The sequence below is a fragment of the Heptranchias perlo genome, chromosome 17 (assembly GCF_035084215.1).
Source record: "Heptranchias perlo isolate sHepPer1 chromosome 17, sHepPer1.hap1, whole genome shotgun sequence".
NCBI classification, from domain to species: domain Eukaryota; kingdom Metazoa; phylum Chordata; class Chondrichthyes; order Hexanchiformes; family Hexanchidae; genus Heptranchias; species Heptranchias perlo.
This window is the reverse complement of record NC_090341.1, coordinates 9515084-9535302: the sequence shown is the minus strand read 5'-3', so window position 1 is coordinate 9535302 and position 20219 is coordinate 9515084. Positions and strand designations below refer to the sequence as shown.

Genomic DNA, 20219 nt, shown 5'->3' with positions numbered 1-20219 from the left:
TGGTCTATGCCAGCATTTATGCTCCACATGAGCCTCCTCCCTCCCTACTTCATTTAACCCTATCGGGGTACCCTTCTATTCCTTTCTCTCTCATGTGCTTATCTAGCATCCCTTTAAATGCATCCATGCGATTCGCCTCAACTCCTTGTGATACCGTGTCCCACATCCTTACCACTCTGGGTAAAGAAGTTTCTCCTGAATTCCCTATTGGATTTATTAGTGACCATTTTATATTTATGACCTCGAGTTTTGGACTCCCCCACACGTGGAAACATTTTCTCTACGTCTACCCTATTAAACCCTTTTGTTATCTTAAAGACCTCTATCAGGTGACCCCTCAGCCTTTTCTTTTCCAGATATTGTTCATATCAATCTTGAAACAGCTAGTGTACACTGTCAGCTACCTGATTATTAAAAGATATGTTAATATTCTTGGTTATTTATTTAATTTTAAACAAACACTTCTGGATCGCTAAACATTTGGAGGTTAAAAAAAATTTCCTTCATTTTTAAAAGTTGGCCCAGTAGGCTCTCCTGCAAACTCACTACTCCAATTCACACCTGTCTGCTCTCGCACTTTTTTTTCACTCTGCTGGTGTGCCTGTGCTGTGAGCCTTAGAACCAGATGACTGCCAGGGATGATGGTGAGCTGGTTTCACCTTTACAGTTGTGCTCTGTGTTGCCTGGGGTACGAGGTCAAACACTCAGCGGGATGGAAACACACATCTGGTTGTACTCATTTTAAGAACATTTCTCAATAGAAAGGACTCACATTTATATTGCTCCTTTTGTGACGGTAGGACCTCCCAAAGTGCTTGACATCCAATGAAGTACTTTTGTAGCGTGGTCACTGTTGCAATTTGCTCACAGCAAGGTCCCGCAAATAGCAATAAAATAATGACTAGATAATCTGTTTTATTGATGTTGTTGGCGGACACTGGGAGAACGCTCCTGCTCTTCGATGGAGGATATTGGGGAAAGCAGTCAAAGAGGCCATTTGGCACATAGAAACATAGAAAATAGGAGCAGTAGGCCATTCAGCCCTTTGAGCCTGCTCCGCCATTCACTATGATCATGGCTGATCCTTTATGTCAATACCACATTCCCGCTCTCTCCCCATACCCCTTGATGCCTTTTGTGTCTAGAAATCTATCTAGCTCCTTCTTAAATATATTCAGTGACTTGGCCTCCACAGCCTTCTAAGGTAGAGAATTCCACAGGTTCACCACCCTCTGAGTGAAGAAATTTCTCCTCATCTCAGTCCTAAATGTCCTACCCTGTATCCTGAGACTGTGACCCCCTCGTTCTGGAACCCCCCCCAGCCAGGGGAAACATCCAGTCTGTCTAGCCCTGTCAGAATTTTATATGTTTCAATGAGATCCCCTCTCATTCTTCTAAACTCAAGTGAATACAGGCCGAGTCGACCCAATCTCTCCTCATACGACAGTCCTGCTATCCCAAGAATCAGTCTGGTGCCGGCTCTTTGAAAGGGCTGTCCATTTTAGTCCCACACCCCAACTTTTTCCCCATAAGCTTGCAAATTAGCCCTCTTGTCAAGTACAAGTACATGCCCAATTGCCTTTTGAAAGTTTCTATGGAATCTGCTTCCACCACCCTTTCAGGTAATGCGTTCCAGATCTTAACAACCCCGTGTGTGAAAATATTTCTCTTCATTTCCCTTCCAATTTTGTTAGCAATTATTTTAAATCTGTGACCGCTGATTATCGACCCCCTTACCAGTGGAAACAGTTTCTCCCTACTTGCTCTATTAAAACCCCTCATTATTTTGAATATCGCTATTAGGTCTCCCCTTAACCTTCTCTGCTCTAAGGAGGACAACCCCAGCTTTTCCAATCTCTCCACGTAATCGAAGCCCCTCATCTCTGGTATCATCCTGGTAAACCTCCTCTGTGCCCTCTCCAAGGCCTTGACATCCTTCCTAAAGTGTGGTGCCCAGAATTGTACATAATACTCCAGCTGGGGCCTAACCAGTGATTTGTAAAGGTTTAGCATGACATCCTTGATTTTGTACTCAATGCCTCTATTTACAACGCCAAGTACCCCATACACCTTCTTAACCACCTTATCAACTTGCCCTGCCACTTTCAAAGATTTGTGAATATGCACCCCCAGGTCCCTCTGCTCTTGCAACCCCCTCAAAATTGTACCATTTCGATTATACTGCCTCTCCATGTTTCTCTCAAAGTGCATCACTTCACACTTATCCACATTAAATTGCTTCTGCCATGTGTCTGCCCATTTCACCAATCTGTCTATGTCCTCCTGAAGTCTGCTACTATCCTCCTCACTATTTACGATGTTGCTAAGTTTTGTATCGTCCGCAAACTTCAAAATTGTACTCGCTATATCCAAGTCTGGGTCATTTAAATATAACAAGAAAACCAATGGTCCTAATATCGACCCCTGGGGGACCTCACTGCATACATCTCACCAGTCTGAAAAACATCTGTTCACCACTACTCTCTGCCTCCTATCCCATAGCCAATTATATTCCCAAGTTACCATTGTCTCTTTAATCCCATGTGCTTCTACTTTCTGAATAAGTCTGTTATGTGGCACTTTATCAAATGCCTTTTGGAAGTCCATATATACAACATCTACTGCACTACCTTCATCAACCATCTCTGATACTTAATTGAGTTCTTTGATGAAGTATGAAAACTGCCTCTTGCTCAGTCACATTAAAGCCTATTTTTGATTTGTATTATTAAAAGACCTGTGTATGTCCTGGAGTGTTTTGGGCCAGGAACAGTTTGCTTTTTAGGTGATCCATTTGGCTCGGATGGATACGCTCGTCTCTCTTTGAAAGCAGTCGGAGTTCGAGCGGGCGTCGTCCTCCGCTCGAGCAAGGTTTTTCCTGTTGCCATATTTCCCGTTGTTGGCCGGTGGGAATGTTTGCTGATGTGGGCCAACTATGATACTGATAATTGCATCTGTTAGTTCTGAATTATAGAATGGAGAGATGTGCCGTCGTCTTTCTGCCTCTGCTCATTTTCCTCTCCTGAATTGGATAGTAAAAATGACAGTAACAAGTACTTGTTGCTGATGGGCATTTTTTTTTTACCCATTAAACCGTGGTTGGGGGCGGGGGAGGGAAAGAGAGAGACAGAAAGCCTTCTAGCCAGCCCTCGGTACTCGACATGTTCAAAACCTCAGGTCTGCACCAAAGTCTGCCAATCCTCCTGGATCCTCTGTGTATCACACGCTGTCTCAATTCATCAACAAACAACAACATCTTGCATTTATATAATGGCCTTACCGTAGTAAAACATCCCAAGGCGCTTCACAGGAGCGTTATCAGACAAAATTTGACACCGAGCCGCAAAAGGAGGGGTGACCAAAAGCTTGGTCAAGGGGGTAGGTTTTAAGGAGGGTATTAATGGACGGGAGAGAGAGGTGGAGAGGTTTAGGGAAGGCTAAGCCTCTTCCACTGAAGCTGTTAACAGGATGTAACTGAGAAGTGGTGAACTTTGTTTCCACATATACACGGACTGTTCTCGACGGTAACATTTAATCTGAGTGGACGAATTACTGCAGTGGCAGCGCGCAAGGTTTATTATTTAGTGCTCAGGGCATTCTCACTTCAAGTTATCAAATAACCATGGTTAGAAAAATGTGACACAAAAACTTGCTGTTTCCACGTCGCCAAATCCCAGAAACTAAACGCATCAGCAGATTTTGTTCTGATTAGGAATTCTGGCTTCTTGTATCAGAATCGTGGTGTTTGTTAAAACCTGGCTGCACTTTGCAGGGACTTGCAGACTGGCAGTAGCTGTAAAAGTCAGCTTCCTGTGTCAGCTCACAGGTTACTGACTGTCCTTTTACAATCCTTTCTCCCTCATGGCAGTGCCCGAGGCACAGGACATTCCTTTCTTTTTACAGCCTGCTCTCCCTGCTTTTTCTTTTTTTTGTTCATCAACGATGCCTGCTCCGCGACATTATACCTCGAATCAGGACAGGGCCAATATTTTCTAACTGTACAGTAGGGTTGCCAACTCTGGTTGGGTGTATTCCTGGAGTTTTCATTACACGACGTCCCGCCTCCCACTTCCACGCCCCCGCGCTCTCGCCATTGGTCTACCCAACACGTCCATCCTCGCACTGCCTTTCCACGCCAATTGGAAAGCGAACAGACTCTTCGTAACTCAATTGGATGATTCTTGACTTGTCAAACGGCTTCCCCCACCCCCACCCCCCCCCCAACTCCTATATTTTTAAAACTAATAAACAAAAGTGTTCACATTTTTTTAATGGGCTTATGATTGTTTTCCCCCAGTTGTTCACAGCAGTATCCTGGAGATTATTCTTCAATTTCTGGAGATTGCAGGGCAATCCTGGAGGACTGACAATCCCTAATGTACAGGGATGAGAAAGGGTAGTTTGCAGAAAATGTCCGCATATGCGGGGCATGCGTGGGCATGTTTGTGTCTTCCATCAGTCTCGAATTGTCTCCGTGTTCTCGACATTTATCAGGTCCAACTGCTTTAGTTTCGTTTCAGTTTACTGTCAGTCCTGGTTCAGTTGGTAACACTTTCACCTCTGGAGTGGGACTTGATCCAACAATCTTCTGACTCCGAGACTTGAACACAAAATCTAGGCTGACACTCTAGTACAGTACTGAGGGAGTGCTGCACTGTCGGAGGTGCCGCCTTTCGGATGAGACGATAAACCGAGGCCCCGTCTGCCCTCTTGGGTGGATGTAAAATATCCCACGGCACTATTTCAAAGAAGAACTGGGGAGTTCTCCCCAGTGTCCTGGTCAATATTTATCCCTCATCCAACATTTCTGCTGGTTGGGGATTTTAGGAGTAGGGGGCACAGTCTAAAAATTAGAGCCAGACCTTTCAGGAGCGAGATTAGAAAACATTTCTACACACAAAGGGTTGTAGAAGTTTGGAACTCTCTTCTGCAAACGACAATTGATACTATCTCAATTGCTAAATTTAAATGTGAGATAGATAGCTTTTTGGCAACCAAAGGTATTAAGGGATATGGGCCAAAGGCAGGTATATGGAGTTAGATCACAGATCAACCATGATCTTATCAAATGGCGGAGCAGGCACGAGGGGCTGAATGGCCTACTCCTGTTCCTATGTTCCTATGTACCAAGAACAGGTTATCTGGTCATTTATCTCATTGTTATTTGTGGGATCTTGCTGTGCGCAAATTGGCTGTCGCATTTCTTACATTACAACAGTGACTACACTTCAAAAGTACTTAATTGGCTGTAAAGTATTTTGGGACGTTCTGAGGTCCTGAAAGGTGATATATAAATGCAAGTCTTTCTTTCTCTACCTCGATTGTAAACAGTAACTTCTTTAAATTATTTTTTTCAGATTGACAGGGAACTGACCTGAATTTCTTCAAATTGAGAACCCAAGGTAAGAGCTGGGACAGTTCTGAATAAGAACAGACGCTGGTGTACTGTCTATGTTTATATTACTTCTATTAACAGCTTTTGAGTTGATATGAATCAATTTTGGCTTTGCATTTATGCATACTGTGCCATGTAACTCTGATGTGAACCCGACCTATTGAATTTAGCCAAGTCATACCAGACATCTCAAGGAGGTCGTTGAACACTGGCTGTGGTATAACTGGAACTGATGTGACACAAAGTTTTAAAAGTTCCCAGGCAATCCGATTTTGCTGTTTAATATTAAAATGTGACCGGAATGTGCATGCCGGGAGCAGCGTTCTCTGCTTGCGTTTCCATTTTCCCTGGCCGGAGTGATGTGGAGCCAACAGTACAACTCCAATCTGCAATCTGAAGCTGGTATCTGCAGTATGGGAGCGTGTTTCAAATAATTCCATTCAACCTTTTGTTTAAAGGAATAGCCAATGTAATGCAAATGCATCAGGTTGCAGGTGTACTGGGCAACAGTGCAAGAGAGTATGTATCTTTAAGTGAAGCTGACCAGATAAGTCATCAATACTGCCATCTCAGTGGATAATAGCCTAATGAGTACAGATATTTATCACATCATACTATTGCTTATGGCATACAACAACAGCTTGCATTTAAATAGTGCATTTAACATAGCAAAGCATCCCAAGGTACTTCACAGGAGCGATTATCAAACAAAATTTGACACCAAGCCACATAAGGAGATATTAGGACAGGTGACCAAAAGCTTGGTCAAAGTGGTAGGATTTAAGGAGCGTCTTAAAGAAGGAGAGAGAGGTGAAGAGGTTTAGGGAGAGAATTCCAGAACTTAGGGCCTAGGCAGCTGAAGGCTCGGCCGCCAATGGTGGGTGATGGAAATTGGTGATGCGCAAGAGATTAGGACTGACGGAGCGCAGAGATCTTGGAGGGTAATAGGGCTCGAGGAGGTTACGGAGATCCATTTTTCCAACGTTTTCAACTGCAAATTAGTGTCATTTTCATAGGCTGAAGAAAATCAATTGGGACTACTTTGTAATATCATTTCATTTTTATTTTATGGAATTGGGAGGGAATCTGCCCCCTCGCCTCCCCCCACACTCAGTGGGGGATGGTATATAGTGCAGGCTGATCTAAAGAGAGAGAAACAAAGATTACAAAATGGTGGAATTATTTTTAAAGGGGCCTTGTCGCCGCTGTATTTTGCCCATAGGAAAGGAATGCAATAGCGCCATTTTATATCAGGATGACTCATTCACATTGCAGAACCTTAGGGTGTAACTTGGCTCAGCTGGTAGCACGCTCGCTTCTTAGTCAAGAAGGTTGTGGATTCGAACCCAAAGTAATTGGGCTGATGCGCTCGAGTGTGCCGCATTGTTGGAGGTGCTGTTCTTCACGTGAGACGTTAAACTGAGCTCCCGTCTGCCTGTTCCGGTGGTTGTTAAAGATCCCATGGCAATGCTGGATGAAGATGAAGGTGTTCTTCTGGTGTGCTGCTAATGTTTGTTGCCGCAGAAACCGATTAACTGGCCATTCATCTCATTGCTATTTGTGGGGTATTGCTGGCACAGACTAGGCAAACATGGCAGCCACATAACAACAATTATAGAAATACATAGAACTTACAACACGGGATCAGGCCATTTGCCCCTACCAGTCCATGTCAGTGTTTACCCTCCATGCGAACAAATAGTTTTAATCACATTTACCTGCCCTGTTCCCATATTCCTTCAGCCCCTTTTCCCTTCATCCTCCTATCTAATCTAACCTTCAATGTTGACATAGTTTCTTCCTCAACCACTAACCTGGAAGTGAATTCCACGTCCTCATAACTCAATGTGTGAAGATATTTCTTCTGTCCTCTGTTCTAAATCACTTATATTTAATCTTGTATGCTTGGCCCCTCATTCTTGACCTCTCAACTACTGGAAATGGTCTGCTTCTATCTACCTTGTCCCATCCTTTCATAATTTTAAACACTTCTATCATATTGCCCATTATTTGGGTTATTTTAACAAAAGAAAACTCCAAGTTTTCAAGTCTTTTTTCATATTTGTATTTTCTCATAACAGGAAACATCCTTGTGAATCTATGTTGTATCCCCACTAAAGCCTCGATATCCTTCCCATTGTATTTCAAAAGTACTTTGAGACAGTTCAATGTGATAATTGAGAAGACTGAGGGGTGACCTGATAGAGGTCTTTAAGGTTATGAAAGGGTTTGATGGGGTAGACGTAGAGAAGATGTTTCCACTTGCCTGAAAGACCAGAACTAGTCACTAATCAATCCAATTGGGAATTCAGAAGAAACTTCTTTACCTAGAGAGTGGTAAGAATGTGTAACTCACTACCACAAGGAATAGTTGATCGGAATAGCATAGATGCATTTAAAGGGAAGCTAGATAAACACATGGCAGAGAAAGGAATAGAAGGATATGCTGATGGGATGAGATGATGTAGGGAGTGGGGAAATAACACCTGTTGGGCCGAATGGCCTGTTTCTGTGCTGTACATTCTATGTAATAAGAACACACTACATGAATGCAAGTACTCATTTCATGTTGCATGTTGCAATCATGTGGCATCACAACAAAAATAGCGTTTTGGATGGACGGAAGGTACCTGTTTGTCCCACAAAAAAAGGAATCTGTAATTGATTTTTAATCCTAGTGCGTGGTGTGACCAGATAGGATTTGGGGTGTGGCAACAAAAGTTCCCATCTGTCCTTTCTTGCCTACATAAACTCTTAAATCACATGCACAGGCATGGTTGGGGCAGCCTTGTCTTGCCTAGCTATTAGCTGTAGGGTGATTGGAGTTGGCCAGCCTTTTGTTACAAGAGTCTTGTGTGTAACTCAAACAGGCTGGAGCCAAGCAAATGTGAATCCTTAGATTGATTATTAATACCCACTCCATTATTCTCATCTTTTTACAAGTGTATTGTTTTTACTTATATAGTCACTCCCAAAAAATATACAAAAGGGGCCACCAACTTTAGGACCTTATTTACTGATATGAGGGGTATATGGATATTCATAGCATGGAAGGAACTTGATGTCCTACTCTTCCTCCTAAGGAACAATAACAGTTAGTGTGGGAGGGATGTCCATGATGGAATAATCATATAAGGACTCTGGAGAGGGCAGGCTTGATGGGTCTTCTCGCTCCAGACTTTTCTTTACCAAAATATGTTTGGCAAACTTTTTTCTCCTTGTAAGCACAGAACACATGGACATGGACTGCATCAGGTATAGCAACTGATGCAAAAATAACATTCGTGCCTCCAAGCTCTTCTCTCTCTCCCTCCCAGGATATAAAGGTTTGCTAAACACTTCCACAACTACAGTGTCCCTTTTAAAATGATGAAAATGTATCACTTAAGTGTATATGGAACATTAACCCACTTTATTATTTATATTGTTATGAAAACATCGCCAAAATATGCAATCGCTCTGGAGCCAACTGGACGCTATATAAATTACAGTATTTATTTATTCCTTGACTACAAAGAATTTTCTGTTGGGTGGTCCCAGCTTTTCGTACTAACTGGAAATTAGAATTGGATTGATGCCTTGATACTTGCATGGCTATCTATACCCATACCTAATAGTGCACCCATTCCTTCATTGAATTTCACATAGGAGTGGAGTGGGTCATGTGAATCTGTACTTGCCCACCCAGGTACTTGAAATCCCATGGAGTGGTACTTCATTGTTTTATTGACTTCGGTTCTGTTTAACAATGATCCTGCACTCAATGGAAATATCAGCTGGAGCCAGAATTGACTGACTGCCTCCGATATGCTTCCCAACTTGGAAGCTGTCCATCCATTGACGTAACCATCATTGTACCAAAATTTACTTGTGTGCATGAATATATTCTGCTGGTTATTTTTGTTGAGATAATGTTCATGCTTCTTGGGGCAATGATGACAGAGCATGTTTTATTCTTGTGTTACATTACTTAGGATCGCATCAAGTGGCCAACGTTAGTGTATAAAAACTGGCGGGGGTTCAGTTTCAACTTGGCCACCTGGGCTGTAACCCGATGGAGCGGATTGTCTGCCCATTCTCGAACCTGCCTGATTTTCCTTCTGATTGGGATTGGGCGGGTTGTACAATGGGCAGACAATTCAACCCGCCAGGTCACCGCCCATGTGGTGAAGCTGGAAACGACCCTCTGTGTAACGACTGGTGGGTTATTGTTAGAATTAATCAATAACCACTCTCTACCTCGCTCACCTCCTTAAAACCTACCTCTTTGACCAAGCTTTTGGTCACCTGTCCTAATATCTCCTTATGTGGCTCGGTGTCAAATTTTGTTTGATAATCACTCCTGTGAAGCGCCTTGGGACATTTTACTACTTTAAAGGCGCTATATAAATGCAAGTTGTTGTTGTTGACTAATTTTCCCGTCCCAGAGCTCTCTTTATATGCAAGTTTTCAGTGTGGGTGGAGGCTTGTTTACTCTCTCTGTTTCTCTTCGATCCTGTTTTGTTACTTTAGTTCTTTTATTTGAATTAGTCACTAAACTGCTCAGAAATGCCTTTCATTTTTGACACACAAACTTCAACATGATAATGTGATATATAAATCCACCAAAGCACTCAATACCATTAATTGGTTTTGAGGATGGGTTTGCAAGCTGCATCTCCTGACAAAGAGACTCGTTTGGGTGGGAATGTAGATTGGGTGTGCCGATTCCCGACGCCCTTCTTCAAATAGTATCATAGTGTTGACAGTGCCTTGTTCTCACATCTCTTCGTAGGATGCCACCTCCAACAATGCAGCTACCCCTCAACATCAATGGAGCCAGTTCCCTGCTGATTGCATAGTCTTTCGATTGAAACCTTCAAAATCTATTAGCTATTTAGAGATTTCAATGGAACAAAAATTGGGCAGGTTGTATAACGGGCGGGTGATCCGCACAACCAGATTACTGCCCATGCGGTGAAGACGATAACGTACCCCCTTTAAAAGAAAATTGTAAACAATTTTACAACACCAAGTTATAGTCCAACAAATTTATTTTAAATTCCACAAGCTTTCGGAGGCTTCCTCCTTCCTCAGGTGAATGGTGTGGAAATGAAATTTTCGAATCCTTCGCATTTGAAAATCACAGAACAATGCCTGGTGATTACTGCCCGTTGCCAAGGCAATCACAGTGAGCAGACAGAGAGGTGTCACCTAAAAGGCCACCGAATATACAAACCCCCAAAAAAAAAGAGAGAGAGAGAGAAGGAAGACAGTCAATGACCCGTTATATTAAAAACAGATAACATTTGTTCGCTGGTGGGGTTACGTGTAGTGTGACATGAACCCAAGATCCCGGTTGAGGCCGTCCTCATGGGTGCGGAACTTGGCTATCAATTTCTGCTCGACGATTTTGCGTTGTCGTGTGTCTCGAAGGCCGCCTTGGAGTACGCTTACCCGAAGGTCGGTGGCTGAATGTCCATGACTGCTGAAGTGTTCCCCGACAGGGAGAGAACCCTCCTGTTTGGCGATTGTTGCGCGGTGTCCGTTCAAAGAAAGAAAGACTTTCAGCTATACAGAACATTTAAAGACCTCAGGAAGTCCCAAAACGTTTTACAGCCAGTTAAGCACTTTTTGAAGTGTGGTGACTGTTGTAGGAAACGCAGCAGCTAATCTCCGCATAGCAAGGTCTCACAAACAGCAAGGTGATAATGACCAGGTAATCTGTTTTTTTAGTGATGTTGGTTGTGGGATAAATACTGGCCAGGACATCGAGGAGAAATACTCTGCTCTTCTTCGAAATAGTGCCGTGGGATCTTTTACGTCCACCTGAGAGGGCGTAACCTGAGAGAATATTTGTAATTTATTATACTCCATATGATAAAGCACTTTTTTTTTGTGTGAAGCTCAGTGATTCACTCTCTGGGTATTGGCAACTTAGAAAAAGGGGTGCTGTTGAAAGCCCAAAGGAAAGGCTAAAGGCATATTAGCTGTTCAGTGATCTGCCCATGTGATTGGTTGTTAAGCAGCCGACTGTCAATGAGACCTGGTGCAAGACTGATGCAATCAAGCCTCACTGATATGTAGGGAAGTGAGTCTGAGTGTCCATTTATTGCTGTGATCCTGGATTTGAATTCAGCCTGGGCCGATAACACGTAAGTTCTTCTCTCTGCTGATTTGGGCTGTCTCAACCTCGTTCCTCGAAGGCGTGAATCCACTGAGGAAAAAGTGCTCGGACTTTGGCACAAATTGGCACGGAATTGTCTCGCTCAGAAATGTGACACGGTTGTCTAATGTGGGATTTATTCCCAGTGATCCCAGTAACTTCTCGTTAGACTGCCTGTCAAGATATAATTGTTTAACTTAAACTTTTGTAAACAATTTTACAACACCAAGTTATAGTCCAGCAATTTTATTTTAAATTCACAAGCTTTCGGAGATTTCCTCCTTCCATAAATGCGTAGGCTTCAAGGAGCTCTTGAAACATTTGCCTGAGGAAGGAGGAAATCTCCGAAAGCTTGTGAATTTAAAATAAAATTGCTGGACTATAACTTGGTGTTGTAAAATTGTTTACAATTGTCAACCCCAGTCCATCACCGGCATCTCCACATCATAACTTAAACTTGTAATTATTTTTAAACCAACATGCTCCTTTTGCTCCTGTAACTCGCGTAGGCCGAGGCCACTCACCTGCCATTACAGCGTGGTAATAAGTAAATTGGCAATATATCTTTCTGGACCTTTTGTGTCTCCACCCACTTCTGGTATGAGCTCATTGGAGGAGGGGAAGGGTTGGGAATCCAAAATGCCAACCCAAACTTCAGATACCATTTCAAGCTTCACATTTCACATTTTCGAGCCCAAATCCAAATTCCTTTTCCAAATTCCTACAGTGCGGCATGAATCTAAATGGCTGTTAACTCACCAGATGACTCAACTGTGGGTTAGAAAAAAAACAATGGACTGCTTGTCAGTGTTAGAAAATCCAACCGTTCTGTTAATCTGAAGAATGCCAGCCACTGACCTGGTGCAAGCTTCTTAAAGGCTTTCCCTAACTTGAGAGGAGCCCTTTCTTCTCCTTGAGTATGATTATTTTCAACTTGTCTTTCTTGCGAAGTTAGCCAGCTTACATGCCTTGTCCCAAACAGCATAAAACCCCAATTTACATGGAGAATCCTCTCGTACTTCCTGCTCATAACACCTAACCTCCATTCTTTTGTGTGCAGTCTGCCTGAAAGTGGCCCTTTCCTGTGAAGAGTTTTAACTAATCCTTCGTGCCAATGCCAAACGTCTGACTCCGACTGCACGCGTAGTGCAGTCTGTACATAAGCCGCAGTCGGAGTGTATCGTTAGCCTGCTTACTCCACACGTTGACCCAATGCACGAAACAAGTGTGCACGGCTTATTCAGAATAACGTTCAGTGGTAACTTCTGAAAGGAACGTTTTGAGGCTGGTTGTGCCATTGTAACTGAACAAGACCTTACTGGTAATGTTGATAATTCAGTTTGCTATTTACTGCTACAGAAATGATGTTGTATGGTGCACCTACGTGTAGCTCACTTCTATGGTGGGAACAGTAGAATCTGCATGAAGTAATCATTGTTTGTTAGTGAGCATACAGATAGATGTGCAGGTATCAGCCCTGGCTTAGCTGGTAGCACTGTTACCTCTGAGTCAGAAGTTTGTGGGCTCAATTCTCACTCTGGTGACTTGAGCACAAAATCTAGGCTGACACTCCCAGCAGCAGTACTGAAGGGGTGCAGCACTGTTGGTGGTGCCGTCTTTCAGATAAGAGGTTAAATCGAAGCCACGTCTGCCCTCTAAGCTGGACATAAAAGATCAAATGCACTATTTAAAGAAGAACAGGGGAGTTCTCCTTGGTATCCTGGCTAATATTTATCCCTCAACCACAATAAAACAGATTATCTTGTCATTATCTAGTGGCTGTTTGTGGGACCTTGCTGTGAACAAATTGGCTGCTGCCTTTCCCTACATTACAACAGTGACTGCACTTCAAAAGTACTTCGTTGGCTGTAAAGCGATTTGGGACGTCCTGAGGTTGTGAAAGGCGCTACAGAAATGAAAGTTCTTTCTTTCTTAAATTCACTGCTCCCGTGGATAGACATGACTTGAAGGGAGTGCAGGGTTGGAGCTGGGTCTACAACATTGTAACGGCAATTCTCAGTCTTGTGATGCCTTGAAATCTGGCTCCTGTTGGGAGCATAGGATCTGTTGCCTCTCATGTTGGGTTTTGAGGTATTACAGGCTTTATACTCTTACAGTATTTGTACTGATCGGCACAGGTCAGTTGTACTGGTCAGTTTGCGCTGAGCAACCCATTCGACTGGCGTTTTCACGGGGGGGGGGGAGAGGGGTGTCTTGAGTTGGGAGATTGGTGGAACCCCCTGGAGAAATGGCATAAACGGTCCTTTACACCATTTCCATTGGGTTTCTGCCAATTCTTCCACCAAAGTTACGGTGCGATTTTGGAAGATTCCCCCCTATGGAAATTCAGGGTGATTGTGTTTTGCACGTGAAGTTCTTTGAATGCTAGTTCCTATTACCTAGCTAAGCGCAACTACACGCTTTAAGGGGCCAGTTATAGAGGCTCTAAATCTATGCAAGGTAAGTCACCTATTTTTTTTCAACATTTGAAAAATTAAGCTTTTAAACCGATTTTATGAATGAATGAACTTTATAAATGAACTGACCTCCACTGTGCCGGTCACGCAGGACTGGAGAATTATTGGATACCTGTCCTGCTATAGTGCCTGGGCATTATGGTCATAATTTGTGCCATTTGATGGATGGATCACCATGTCCAGATTCTACTGCAGCGTCATTGGGTCGATTTTCGACTGCCCCGTTTACCACCTGAGAAACAGGCAGTCGGTGGTTGAAAATGTGAGGGGGAGGGTGCTCTTTGACCGTCTCTAAGAGGCCCAAGGCCTGCCTGATGCAATTTTCAGGTGGTCCTGTAACTGGGCGAACAGCACAGCCACCTATTTCGGGCGGGAGGCTGTTCAAATATGCAAACTGGGGTCTTCTGCCACTGTAGGACCCCGAGTACAATTTTGAGGTGCAAATGGGCGAGTGTGTGCCGGACAAGCTCCCCATTTGTACCAGGTGGTCAGCGGCTTAACCAGCGGTCCTTTTGAAGGGTTAGGCTGCTTCACAAAAAAGGCCCCCCCAAACCTTTTCTTCTTTTTCAGCAGCGCGCCTCCTGGCTCCGCAAAAAAAAAAACACTGCGGACCGTGCTCCCTACCCCTTCTGGGGTCGGCCGCTTCCCCCCCAGGCAGGCCCGACCTGCTGGCTGGCTTGGCGTAGGAGCCAGCTGATTTCCTGCCCTCTCGCAACCCGGTGAGATATTCAGGCCTCCCGATGCTGGCGTCAGGCGGGCGTCATGCCGCTGACTTCATGCCCATTTCGGGTGGAAGTTGGTGTTTCTTCTCCGTATACTCCACCCCCCCCCTTCCATTTTGTCTGCCTGCTCCCCAAATAGCGAGATAATAAAATGGGAAAAAACTGAATAAAAACAGCAAATATTGAAAATGCCCAACAGATTAGTCAGCATTTGAAAGGGAAAGGCAAGTGAGCATTTCATGGAAACGGTTCTTAGGGAGGGACCCACTAAAACGTTTCTCTCTTTCACTTGCTTGACTGTTTTCATTCTATGCCTCCCTCAAAATGGCTGCATGGTAATGAGGCTAATTCTGTGATCCTGCACTCCCAGTGGGGAGTAGGGGTTGCCAACTCTCCAGGATTGTCCTGGAGTCTCCAGGAATTAAAGATTGATCTCCAGGACACTGCTGTGAGCAAAAACGCGGGAGAAAAAAATCATCGGGTCATTAAAAAAAAATTGTGTGTTTTTAAAAGGAGAAAAGTTCTTTGAACACTTTCGCTTATTAATTGTAAAAAAAACATTGGAGATGGGGGGAAAAAAGGGGCTGTTTTACTGAAGTTGAGAATTATTCAATCAGGTAATGAAGAATCTGTTCGCTTCTCAGTTGGCCATTGGAAGGCGGTGTGTCACGAGAATGGACATGTTGGTAGACCAATGGTGGAGGTGGGGCAGTGGGAGATGGGGAGGGCATATGATGAAACCTCTAGAAATACGTCCGACTAGAGTTGGCAACACTAATGGGGAGCCTCACTCACGAAGAGCAAGTTGGAGAATTGGGGCTGCGGTGTTAAGAACATAAGAAATAGGAGCAGGAGTAGGCCAGACGACCCCTTGAACCTGCTCCGCCATTCAATAAGATCATGGCTGATCTTCTACCTCAACTCCACTTTCCCGCCCGATCCCCATATCCCTTGATTCCCTTACTGTCCAAAAATCTGTCGATCTCAGCCTTGAATAGACTCAATGACTGAGCATCCACAGCCCTCTGGGGTAGAGAATTCCAAAGAATCACAGCCCTCTGAGTGAAGCAATATTTCCTCATCCCGGTCCTAACCGGCCGATCCCTGAGCTTGAGAATTGTTGCAGTTACTTCTCCTTATCACAGCTTCCCTACCGGAGCTGTGGAATTAGCTTTAATTCTTCTACCTCCAGCCTCTCTCGTAAGTGAAATTACCAATGACCTTGAATGACGATTCATGTTGTGCTGCTTACTTGCCCCCAGTAGGCATCTCCTCGCTGGTGGTACAGTTTAAATTGGCAGCTTAATCGTGCGAGGGATATTGGGCTCCAGTGGTTTTTTTTATTCGTTCATGGGATGTGGGCATCGCTGGCAAGGCCAGCATTTATTGCCCATCCCTAATTGCCCTTGAGAAGGTGGTGGTGAGCCGCCTTCTTGAACCGCTGCAGTCCGTGTGGTGACGGTTCTCCCACAGTGCTGTTAGGAAGGGAGTTCCAGGATTTTGACCCAGCGACGATGAAGGAACGGCGATATATTTCCAAGTCGGGATGGTGTGTGACTTGGAGGGGAATGTGCAGGTGGTGTTGTTCCCATTTGCCTGCTGCCCTTGTCCTTTTAGGTGGTAGAAGTCATGGATTTGGGAGGTGCTGTCAAAGAAGCCTTGGCGAGTTGCTGCAGTGCATCCTGTGGATGGTACACACTGCAGCCACTGTGCGCCGGTGGTGAAGGGAGTGAATATTTAGGGTGGTGGATGGGGTGCCAATCAAACAGGCTGCTTTGTCCTGGATGGTATTGAGCTTCTTGAGTGTTGTTGGAGCTGCACTCATCCAAGCAATTGGAGAGTATTCCATCACACTCCTGACTTGTGCTTTGTAGATGGCGGAAAGGCTTTGGGGAGTCAGGAGGTGAGTCACTCGCTGCAGAACACCCAACCTCTGAGCTGCTCTTGTGGCCACAGTGTTTAAGTGGCTGGTCCAGTTAAGTTTCTGGTCAATGGTGACCCCCAGGATGTTGATGGTGGGGGATTCGGCGATGGTAATGCCGTTGAATGTCAAGGGGAGGTAGTTAGAATCTCTTGTTGGAGATGATGTGGAGATGCTGGTGATGGACTGGGGTGGACAAATGTAAGGAATCTTACAACACCAGGTTATAGTCCAACAGTTTGGACTATAACCTGGTGTTGTAAGATTCCTTACATTTGTTGGAGATGGTCATTGCCTGGCACTTGTCTGGCGCGAGTGCACTGTGTTGTATGCAGAGCTTTTGACACGAGTACAATGTGATGCTTGTCATTTATTTTTGATTAATCTCTTCAAACAATGCAGTTTATTGACAGTGACTATGTTGAATATTTGGCCCCATGCGGGTCCCTTTAATGTCCGATTTGCTCTGCCGTTGTAGATGAAATAGCATTGAGCAGTGATTGATTAAAGGGGCGGTGTTGGCTAATTGGGGTAGGCCTAAAACGGTTTAGATTCATGAAACCGGGGAAAAAAATGCCGTTACGTTCTCCGAGTAAGTTTGCCCAACCCCAGACCCTACATGAAGGGTTTTGTTCGAGTAAATAAGGAGAAGCTGTTTCCAGTGGCAGAAGGGTCGGTAACCAGAGGACACAGATTTAAGGTAATTGGCAAAAGAACCAGAAGCGACATGAGAAAAAATGTTTTTACACAGCGAGTTGTTGTGACCTGGAACGCACTGCCTGGAAGGGTGGTGGAAGCAGATTCAATAGTAACTTTCAAAAGGGAATTAGATAAATACTTGAAGGGAAAAAATTGGAGGGTTATGAGGGAAAGGATTGGATAGCTAATTGGATAGCTCTTTCAAAGAGCCGGCATAGGTGCGATGGGCCAAATGGCCACTTATTGTGCTGTACATCTACTACAGTTGAAACCTTGAAGTAAAACAATTTGTAGCAACTCTTTGGTGCAATCCCATCAAAAGCACGCTCCCCATCTTTAAAACACAGCAAAGTGTTTGCCAAGACTTGTGGCCATGATGACAATAGACCTTTCAAAGGGTCATGCCTGCGTGCGTTTGGCTCTGTAGTTCTGCACAGCACCACAAATAAATGCTGCAGCTGTTCTCCCATGCTTTGATCTTGCTGCAAACTATAATGAGAGACTGTGCAGCCTGAAATAAAATTAAAAAGAAAAAACCTTAGCAAAAAATGTTTTTAAGTAACTCGGTCCATTTCCAAGCAGAATACTTCAAAGGTTTGTTGATAACGATCAGAGTTGGGGGGCATTTTGAAATGGAGGAATCTGGTGTGCTGACTTGTCACTGGCGTTTATTTATAGGCGCAGGGCAAGAAGTTTAATGGAGTTCAGAGTGTTGTGTGTAGTAATTATAGACTGTGTAAACAATTTTTAGTATCGGTTCACCACGTTAACCCTTTCCCACCCTGAACGAGTGAACAACAGAGCCAACTTATTACTAATAGAGAAACAGAAAATGCTGGAAGCGCTCAGCAGGTCAGGCAACATCTGTGGAGAGAGAAAGAGAGTTAACGTTTCAGGTCGATGTCCTTTCGTCAGAACTGGGAGAAGTTCGAGCTTTAACCGTTTCTAAGCAAGTACGGAGCCAGGGGAAGAATTGGGGGGAGAATGGGGAGAAGTGAAAGGGAAGGTCTGTGATAGGGTGGAGGGCAGGAGTGATTAAGTAACAAAAGGGATGATGGTGCAAAGCAAAAGGAGGTGATAATGAGACAAGTGAAGAAACAAAAGATGGGTCTGGAGGAGCTGCAAATGGCAACAGCGGAGCCATTACCAGCACCCACTGTCTGAAAAAATGGGAGCAGTGATTATGATCTGAAGTTGTTGAACTCAATGTTGAGTCCGGAAGGTTGTAAAGTGCCTAATCGAAAGATGAGGTGCTGTTCCTCGAGCTTCCGTTGAGCTTCGTTGGAGCAGCATAGGAGCCCGAGGACAGTGCGAGAGTGTGACGGAGAATTAAAATGACAAGTCGCCAGAAGCTCAAGTTGCGGACTGAGCGGAGGTGTTCAGCAAAGTGATCACCCAATCTGCGTTTGGTCTCCCCAATGTAGAGGAGACCGCATCGTGAGCACTGAGTACAGATAGTAAGTTGAAAGAAGTACAAGTAATTTTTGCTACTCTGAATGTCGTGGCCCTCCCTCCCTTTTTCAAGCCCCACGTTGGGCCATGTACCAATCCCAGTGCTGCCAGTCCACTGTCCATTCCAGTGAATCGATCCACGAGAGGGGCCTTGGGGAGAGTCTTCCCTTTGATTAGATTTCCTCCTTGACGTGAGATGGGGCCTGATCTCTACTGAGCTTTTCCTGGTGAAAAGATGATTGAGATAGAGAGCTGTTGGGTGAAAATTAAATATGGTGCTAAGCCAGACCCACACATAGCCCCATGCCTTCCTATATTGCCTTGTATACCATTGAACAGGTTATAAAGTTGAGCATAGACTGAGTTGATCAACTCCTCCATGGGACACAATTCATCTGTTGCTGGGATATAAGGATATGAAAGTAGGTCAACATTTCGGAGTTTTTCTTAATTTCCTTTGGGGATTAAGGAGAATTTATGTGGAACTTTTCCACAGGAGACAAAATGTATCAGGTGGGGTCATGATGGGTAGATTGTACACAGGGAATGAGTGGGCCAAATGGCCTTTTCACATGCCATGTTTTCCTTATTTTTGCCTCCATTCTCGACTCATGCTGGGGTGGTTTAATGAATACTGCCATCCGCCAATATCTCACTCCAGTAACCATTCTTCATGTGTGAATCTAGACGGTAAGTATCAGTCGACTGTTTCCTTGATCATGTCCTCACCTGATATTCACATAAATCTCTCTGTCTCAGTCCCACTCCCTGTCTCAATCTCTCACTCATATGCACATACACTTACTTGCCTTCTTTCCAGCAGAGGTCATGGGGTAATGACCAGTGGTAGGAATCATGATATTTTTTTTGCCCCTTCCCCCCCACCCATCACACTTAGCCAAGAGGCAGTGAGGCTAATAGTAACATCCCTAACATCTCTCTAATTGAGCTTGCTTAACAAGGCACATACCAAATTAGGAAGCTGCCTGGTCGATATAACACTGTGCCGTGTACTTACCGACTAAGCCAGTGGAGGAGTCTTTACTGTCTTTTTTTTCAGATATTCTGAGACATTTGCAAAACTCGGCCTGAAATCCTAGTGTGCTTTTTAAAAATTGATTCTGGGGATGTGGATGTCGCTGGCATGGCTGGCATTTACTGCCCAGCCCTAGTTGACCTTGAGAAGGTGGTGGTGGGCCTGAGTCTTGAACTGCTGCAATCCATGTGGTGAAGGTACTTCCACAGTGCTGTTAGATCGGGAGTTCCAGGATTTTGACCCACCGATGATGAAGAAACAGTGGTATATGTCCAAGCCAGGTATGGCGTGTGTTTGTTCTCCACCTCGTGGGTTGGCTCCATTTAGATGAGAATGTTTAAGGAAAATAAACTTCAACAAGCAATCCTTATT

The 20219-nt window shown here is 44.3% G+C and overlaps 1 protein-coding gene across 1 annotated transcript in view; it reads left to right on the top strand.

Moving 5' to 3' along the window:
- Window positions 1-20219, top strand: part of sema3b (sema domain, immunoglobulin domain (Ig), short basic domain, secreted, (semaphorin) 3B) — a 294532-nt gene that overhangs the window by 13690 nt on the left and 260623 nt on the right. Inside the window, exon 2 of the mRNA XM_067998440.1 lies at window positions 5358-5402. The gene's annotated coding sequence lies outside the window, so the exon portion shown is untranslated. The remainder of the gene's footprint in view (window positions 1-5357; window positions 5403-20219) is intronic.